General features: G+C 39.8%; 1 pseudogene; it reads right to left on the reverse strand.

Annotated features, from left to right (window-relative positions):
* Positions 1–4,290: 4,290 nt before the first annotated feature.
* On the reverse strand, positions 4,291–5,486 carry LOC121135865 (annotated as a pseudogene).
* Between the last annotated feature and the right edge of the window lie 3,901 nt (positions 5,487–9,387).

Here is a 9,387-nt window from a genome sequence, read left to right on the forward strand (position 1 = left end):
AACAAATAAAAAAATACGAGAACTGGAAGAGAAAGCAAACCAAAACATGCAAGAAGTGGAAGAAAAAGCAAACCAAAAAAGGCAAGAAATAGAAGAAAGAGCAAACCAAAATACTCATAAAAGGCAACAACAAATGGACGAAAAGATAAACCGAAAATTGCAAGAAACAATGCAAATAGTTCATGGCTTGAAAACTGAAATAGAGACGATTACAAAAACACAATCTGAAGAAAGGCAGCAAATAGAAAAGCTGGGCAAACGGTCAGGTACCATCAATACAAGCATTACCAACAGAATGCAAGAGATGGAAGAGAGAATCTCAGGTGTCGATGATACACTAGGAGAAATGGGTTCATCAAGCAAAGAAAATCTTAAGTCCAACAAATCCTTAACACAAAACATCCAGGAAATATGGGACACCATGAAAAGACCAAACCTAAGAATAATAGGTATAGAAGAAGGAGTAGAAAACCCCCTCAAAGGGATAGAAGACATATTCAACAAAAGCATAGAAGTAAACTTTCCCAACCATAAGAAAGACATGCCAATGAAGGTACAATAAGCTTACAGAACCCAAAATAGAGTGGATCACAAAAAATCCCCTCTCCACATAATAATCAAGACCACAAATATAGAGAATAAAGAAAGAATATTAAGAGCAGCTAAGGAAAAAGGTCAAGTAAAATATAAAGGCAGACCTGTCAGAATTATACCTGACTTCTCCATACAAACTCTGAAAGCCAGAAGGTCCTGGATAGATATTCTACAAACACTAATAGACCATGGATGCCAGCCCAGACTCCCACACCCGGCAAAGCTCTCAATCACTATAGACCGGAGAAAGCAAGATATTCCATGAGAAAACTAGATTCAAGCAAGAGGTATCCACTAACCTGGCCCTACAGAAAATTTTGGAAGGAAAACTCAAACCCAAGGAAGTTAACTACAACCAGAAAAACATAGGCATTAGAGAGTCCCGCTCTTCCAACAGCCAAAAGAACAAAGGTATAATTCCACCAACAACAACCATTGAAAATCGAAGAAGGATGAGCAAACAATGGTCATTAACATCTCTCATCATTAATGGCCTTCACTCACCCATAAAATGGCACAAGCTAGCAGAATGGATTCGAAGGCAGAACCCATCCTTCTACTGCATACAAGAAATACACCTCACCCTCAATGACAGACATTACCTGAGAGTTAAAGGTTGACAATAATTTTCAATCAAATGGACCCAAGAAATAAGCATGGGTAGCAATCCTAATATCTAACAAACTAGACTTTAAAATAAAATCAATCAAGAGAGATGAAGGAGGTCATTACATACTCATCACAGGCGAAATCCACGAAGTTGAAGTGTCTACCGTGAACATCTATGCACCAAATACAAAGGCATCCACATTTGTAAAAGAAGCATTACTAAAACTTAAATCACATATAAAGCCCCACACACTTATAGTGGGATATTTCAACATACCACTCTCACCACTAGACAGGAATAACAGACAAAAACTCAACATAACACCAGTAGCACAGACAGTGAGATCAACAAGTAATAAATGGGACCTCCTGAAACTGAGAAGCTTCTGTAAGGCAAAGGACACAGTCAGCAAGACAAAAAGGCAGCCCACAGAATGGGAAAAAATATTCACTAACCTAACATGTGACAGATTGTTGATCTCCAAAATTTACAAACAAATCAAGAAGCAAGTCTCCAAACCACTAAAGAATCCAATTAAAAAGTGGGCTGCAGAACTAAATAGAGAATTTTCAATAAAAGAGTCTAAAATGGCTGAGAGGCACTTGAGAAAGTTCTACACATCCTTTGCCATCCGGGAAATGCAAATCAAACAACTCTTAGATACCATCTCACTCCAGTCAGAATGGCTAAAATCAAAAACACCAACGATAATTTATGCTGGAGAGGATGTTGTAAAAGGGGAACACTCCTCCATTGATGGTGGGAGTGCCAACTGGTTCAGTTACTTTGGAAATCAGTATGGAGATTCCTCAGAAAAATGGTAATAAACCTACCACAAGACCCAGCAACTCTACTCTTAGGCATATATCCAAAAGATGCCCATTCATACAACAAGGATGTCTGTTCCACTATGTTCATAGCCAGAACTTGGAAACAATCTAGATGCCCCTCAACCGAAGAGTGGACAGAGAAAATGTGGTACATTTACATAATGGAGTACTATTCAGCAGAAAAAGCAATGGAATCCTGAGAATTGCAGGCAAATGTATGACACTAGAAGAAACCATCCTGAGAGAGGTAACCCAGTCACAAAAAGAGAAACATGGCATGTACTCTCTCATATATGGATTTTAGACATAGATCTGGGGAGTGCTAGCCTACAATCCCATGGACAGCGTGTCTGGGAAACAGAAACTTCATTCAGTGGCTGATGGAAGAAGAGGCAGACTCCCACGGCTAAGCCGAGAGCTGAACTCAAGAAAGCCAGTAACAGAGAGAGAGGACTGATGACCAAAGGGATTAAGACTGGGCTGGTTTATCCCCCATAACAGCTGACCTGACAAAGGTTAACTCTTAAATCCCAGGCATCAGACTGATCAAGACCCCCTGAATGGGGGTGTCAGTGAGCAGGCCTAGATAGTCTATTGAGCCCTTGGCAGTAGATCAGTATTCATGCCGAGTATACACAAGGACTTTGGACTCCCATCCAACAATGTGAGATGCACTCTTACCCTGAACTCTTGGGGGAGGGTCTGGGCCCTGCCGTAGATGAAATGGCAAGCTATTGACACCCCTTTGGAGGGCCTCACCCTCCCTGGGGAAATGAGTAGACATTGGGGGTGTTGGGGGGAAGGGCACGGGAGGAGGGGAGGGAAATGGAGAGAAAACTGTAACTGATCTGTGCAGCAACCTTGTTTCTAGTCTAAATTTAAACTTTAGAATAAAACGATAATAAAAAATTCCATGACTACATGATTAAAGATAAGAGTATTAATAAACATCATTCATTAAAGTTGTTTATTTGTATAAGTAAATATCCACATCTGGCAAATTGATACAACTTAATTCAAATTCATGTATCAACAGAGTTTAATGGCAGCAAATCCCTTAAGTTTTAGCTAAGTTTTTTTAAAAGACCAATTTATCACTACTATATTTCAATATTGTTGCATTTGATCCAACATTTTTTGTTAGTTTTTTTTTCAAGACAGAGTTTCTCTGTGGCTTTGGAGGCTGTCCTGGTACTGTCTTATGTAGACAAGGGTCTCAAACTCTCAGAGATCTGACTGCTTGTGCCTCCTGAATGATGAAATCAAAATTGTGCCCCACCACAACCTGGCTTGATCTAACATCGTTAAAAGCATGCATAAGCAAATCAGTGAGAGGTACAAAATTGTAAATGTTACAAAATGTGCACAACAATATTTTTTCTTGTAATAACACATAAACAGTTATTCACTAAGTTTAGAATGTTAATGCACTGTAAATGTAAAATTTAATTATTTTGGCTAATTTTGCATTAGATAAATGACAAATATTTGGACAGATGCACATATTTAACCAGATTCAAATATTATACAGTATAAATATTTATAAAAATATCTGAGTACTCTATTGATATGGAAAAGTTTTAAATTTATGTGTGAGTCAAAATAAATAAAATAAATATTTATGTACAAATAAATTTCCATGGTTTTAAACAATTTCTACAAAGACAATATTATGAAAAGAGCATAGACTGTTCAGAAGCAAAATGATAAGCAACATTACTTGTATTTAAAATGCCACTAAGCAGCAAAATTAAAGTACTGTGGTGCTGATGAATGTTTTAAAAACATTAAGTATTGCAAGAGGACAGAGTATCTGTATCTATCTTTGTTTCTACTTATCCTGCATATTGGAGGTGAGATTCACTGTTTGAAACAGCAAGGCCTAAGAGAACTTTTCTAAAATTCACTGGTACCACTTGAGTACACAGGGCCTAACTCTATAAAACTAGTTTTCTAATTTGTTCGAATAAAATGTAAATAGCTTCTAGGTGCTGTCTCAAGTGGGTCTTCCTAAGCCTATGGACCTGATGAAGGCAATACTATGGCAAATTCCCTTCTCCCCAGACTGTACTCCTTTGTATTTAGTAAGCAAATACTAAAGGAGGGATCCAGGGGGAGAAAACAAGGGAATACAACAGCACAGGGAAGACAGGTCCCCTTCTTTCAGGCATGCTCTGGGTTTTAAACGATAACTTAGGATACGAAAGTGACGAAGATGGAGTCTAAATCTGAGCATTCCGCTAAGGGCCATGCCAGTCAGTCATCTCCACCTTCGTCTGCACTACTAGAGTCTGAGGAGCTGCTGGAGTCTTCCTCTTTGCCATCTTCCATCGTATTCATATTCAGCCCGGATGCCTGGGAGCCACCATCATGGCCCTGAATAGTCTTTGGGGAATCTGCTCTAGGAGCTGGCGGTGCTTGCATTTTTCCAGGCCCAACTTGCAGCTCCTTTGCTGAGGTGGACTCCTGATGCGTTGGTTGACATTTGGGGCTTGGACCTCCAGACTTGGCAAAGTTCTTTCGCTTCCCACAGGTGGCCCTTGCCTCTTTGTATGCATCATACTCCTCTGGTGACAATCCCTTGAGCCAGAGGTCCATCTTCACCCAGTATTGTTTCTGTAGCTCTTCAGCCTGAAGGGCATAACGCTCTTTCAGGCTCTCTGGGACTCGCTGCCATAGTCTGCTAATTTCAACCCGGCGCTTCCTAAGGGGTAGATGGCACAGCTCCAGACTTGACCACGAATCTTGGTGAAATTTGTGATATGCATTCATAGGGGGTTTCTTGGGTTCTCCCTGAAATTTCATCACTGTGGGAAATGTTTTGGGAGATTCCTTTTTTAGAGGGGACTTTACGATTTTCCTGTCTCCCTGTATTTTCTTAGGGACTTCGGTTTGGTGGTTCCTGGTCACCACAGATTGCTTAGAATGCTCTGCACCACGATGATTTTCCCTGAATTTAGTTAGTTTTTCCTCAAATTCTTGTTTCTCCTTCTGGAAGGCCTGAATATATTTCTCCTTGATCTCTTCTGGCAGCTTGTTGTATTTCTCAGCCAGGATTTTGGTCATCTGTAGGTTGTTGTACTTAGGATACATCTGACAGTACTTGGCCCGCTGCTCCTTGTAAAAGCGCAGATAGGCAGTCAGGAGTCTTTTGGGGAAGTCAGGATGTTTCTTCACTCTCTTAATTTTGCGAGGTTCTTTAGTAAGTTCAGAGGCTTCCAGCACTAATTCTGAGAGTGTGCGGTACTTCGTCAAATTATGAGAAACCTTCATCCACTTTTCTTTGCACATTTTCCAGAAAAATGTTTAAAAGCCACTTTGTCTCAGTCTAGATCTTCCTGGGTCTTTTTGAACGCTCGGGAGTCGTCTGAGGGGATATTATTTTTCATGCATTCAAGTAACTTCAGAATGTCTCTTTCGGACCAGTGATGTTGCTTATCAAACGATTCCATTACTAGCATAGGTTCTGTGCCCACCAATAGTATCTCTGTTTGCAACCACCTTAACGGTTGCTGAAACTGCTAAGATTAACACACACAACTTAGTAGATAGTTTCTGAATGCCACAGTTTGTGTGAATCAGTATTTCTGAGGAGAAATAAAAAGAATGCTAAGCTTCAGTATTGGGATTTGCAAAAACAAATCAGGTATCACTTGTAACATGTATCCTATAAAATTAATTTTCTGTTAACAAGGTAATAGGATAATACCTCCTTTTGAAATACAAGGTTTTTTGCCTAACATGTAATATATGCTTCAGCCTCCTTTCCCAAACATGACCAGAGCTTACCTGAAAAACGAGGGAATGAAGTGGGCTATGGTGATATACTGCTTTATTCCCCAGAACCAGGGAGATAATTTTCTCTAAATTCAGGGGCAGCCAAGTGTATATATTAAATTCTAGGGCAACCAGGGATATAACGTGATGATACCCGTGTGTGTGTGAGTGTGTGTGTGTGTGTGTGTGTGTGTGTGAGTGTGTGTGAAATAAGAAACAGGAAGGAGAAGCAGAGAGAGTGAGAGAGAGAGAAGTCTGGTGGGAAATGGGAAAAAAGACAAGAACAGAATGACAAAAAACAAAAGGACTTCCCCACTGCAGAGCCCCTAAGTGTGGCTGCTCACTGGATAGAGCCAAGATGTTCATCGCTTATATGCAAATGAGAGGAAAACAGGAGACAAGACACTGAACTCCGTAGACATCCATCTGTGGCATTCTTATGTTTAGGACATGTATCTATAATAAATTATGGATTTACATAGTTCTCTAGGACATTGCACTGGAAGGCAGAGTTGAATCTCTTCCACTGGTTTCAAACAAGCTTGTTATGCTCACATTTGCACTTTTATTTGGCTACTCTTTCTACACACACACAAGCCTCAGTAAAGATATTGCCTGTCTCCTAAGCATTCTTTAAAATATCTGGAACCTAAACTTGCACACATAGCAACTTCTATGAGGGTTGCTATTCTCACACCAATATTGTCCTTTCTCTGCAATGTGTCTCAACAGATCTCTCTGAATATTCTCATTATTGTTTCAAAAATGTTCTCTGAAACTTTCAACCTTACATAAGCCAAATTATACACAATCTGCTGAGCTGTCTGTTGTTTTTTTGTGCACATATGATTTCAGGGCTAAGTGCTCTGGCTCATCCTGGGAAGGGGCTAATTCTCTCGAAGGATACGTCTTGAGAGTAAACATCCAAATACTTGAGAAAAACACTGAGAATTATTTTTAAGTGTGATAACATAAAAATGATATATCCATCCATCATTTAAAATTTCTCTGAAAAGAACACTGATCACATGATTAGTTGAATATAAATAGAAATAATACCTTCAAATTTTTAAACCTGAGTCAAAAATCAACATTATCAAGCACAGGATTGCTTCCCTTTCAGGATCCTCCTTTTTGAAGCTCCCAAGTACAACCAAATAAAACTGAGTGGTTTCCAAGGACTGAACTCTTGGAACCCAGGGGCAGAGAGGGTGGAGTGATGAGCATAGGATTAAGACTGAGCTGGAGAAACCCACAGTGACAGCTGACCTGAAGAAGGGGGAGTTCTTGGACCCCAGAATGAGAGGCCAGCATGGGACTGATCAGGATGCCCTGAATTTGGGTGTCAGTGAGGAGGCCTCACCAATCTGTGGGACTTTGGGCAGTATGTCAGTATTTTTCCCTAGCATACCAATGGACTTTGGGTGCTATCTAATCCTGGACACATGAGGGATGGCCTAGGCACTGCTCTGGATGAAATGAGGTATTCTGGAAATTCCCCCATGTAGGGCCTCACCCTCTCTAGGAAAAGGAGTGGGGACTGGTTAGGAGGCTGAGTGGATGGGTAGGTGCACAGCGGAGGGGGGAGGGAGCCCGAGATGGGATTGATATGTGAAGCATGCTTGTTTCTAATTTGAATAAAAAAGCTGAGTGGTTTTAGTTAGATTTTGATTATTCTCTTAATGCTAGGGATAGAACAAAACATGTACTAGGCAAGCTATTAATGAGCCGAGACCCTGCCACTAGGAATTCCTTATATGTATAATGTTACTAAATGAATGTGTGATAATACACTAATAACATAGTATTTTTTAAATGCTTTCAAAATACCCAAGTGGTGGTGGTGCACACATATAATTCCATCACTCAGGAGGCATAGGCAGGTGAATCTCTCTGAGTTTGAAACCAGCCTGGTCTATAAAGCCAGTTCCAGGACAACCAAGATGTTACACAGAGAAACCTGTCTCAAAAAAAAAAAAAACAAACCAAATCAAATCCCCCACCCAAAAAGCTTCAAAATATATTTGAGGCTCAAGACTGTAGTTTCTCATGCTGTAGAAGCCTTTATATACATACCATTTTTTAATTCTATACTTTACATTAAGTTTAGATCCCAAGCAAAAAATAGAATGACATGATACCTCCATACATTCAAAATTATGTTCACAAGGAACATAAAATAGATGTAAAAATCACATTAATTTTAAAGTTTAAAGTCATGATAGACTAAAACGCTGTAGCTTAACAGGAAACTGTTTTCCTGTAAGTAACTAGACACTCAGGAAATGAATTGACTCTGTCTGTCTGTGTCTCTCTCTCCCCCTGATTAAATAGGGTCTCTCTGTTATGTACAAGAACTGGAAGAAAGAGCAAACCAAAAAATACAAGAGATGGGAGAAAAAGCAAACCAAAAAATGCAAGAAATGGAAGAAAAAACAAACCAAAAAATTCATAAAAGGCAACAAATGGATGAAAAGATAAATTGAAAACTGCAAGAAACAATGCAAACAGTACAATGCTTGAAAACTGTTATAGAGACGATAAAAAACACAATCTGAAGAAAAGCAGGAAATAGAAAATCTGGGCAAATGGTCAGATACCACTGATGAAAGCATTACCAACAGAATGCAAGAGATGGAAGAGAGAATCTCAGGTGTTGAAGATACACTAGGAGAAATGGATTCATCAACACAAAACACCCAGGAAATATGGGACACCATGAAAAAACCAAACCTAAGCATAATAGGCATACAAGAAGGAGAAGAAAAACACCTCAAAGGGGTAGAAGACATATTCAACAAAAGCATAGAAGTAAACTTTCCCAACCTTAAGAAATACAGCTGATCTGAACAGGGGAGAGCTCTTGGACACCAGACTGACAGTGGGGAGGCCAGCATGGGACTGATCTGGACCCCCCAATGTGAGTGTCAGTGAGAAGGCCTGGGCAACCTATGGGGCCCTGAGCTGTGGATCAGTGTCTATCCTTGGTATACAAACTGTCTTCATGTGCCTATAGCACAAAGAGAGATGCTCTCTCAGCCTGGACTCTTAGGGGAGTGTCTTGACCCTACCAAGAGTAAAATGACAGACTCTAGATATCCCCTATGTGGAAGGATTTGGCAATAGTGTGGGAGGGAGGGGGGAAGGGGAGTGCGGGAAGAGGGGAGGGAGAGGGAACTGGGATTGACATGTAAAACAAGCTATTTAAAATTAAAATAAAAAATGATAAAAAAATTAAAGAAAAAAAATATAAAAAAAAGAAATATATGCCAAGAGGTACAAGAAGCTTACAGAACACCAAATAGAGTGGACCACAAAAAGATCCCCTCTCCACATAATAATCAAGACCCCAAATATACAGAATAAAGAAAGTAAATTAAGAGAAGCTAAGGAAAAACTCAAGTAACATATAAAGGCAGACCTATCAGAATTACACCTGACTTCTCCTTGCAAACTATGAAAGCCAGAAGGTCCTGGATAGATATTCTACCAACACTAATAGACCATGGATGCCAGCCCAGACTACTATACCTGGCAGAGCTCTCAATCACTATAGACCGGGGAAAACAAGATATA

Source organism: Mesocricetus auratus, unplaced genomic scaffold (genome assembly GCF_017639785.1).
Source record: "Mesocricetus auratus isolate SY011 unplaced genomic scaffold, BCM_Maur_2.0 Super-Scaffold_100044, whole genome shotgun sequence".
In the NCBI taxonomy this organism is placed as follows: domain Eukaryota; kingdom Metazoa; phylum Chordata; class Mammalia; order Rodentia; family Cricetidae; genus Mesocricetus; species Mesocricetus auratus.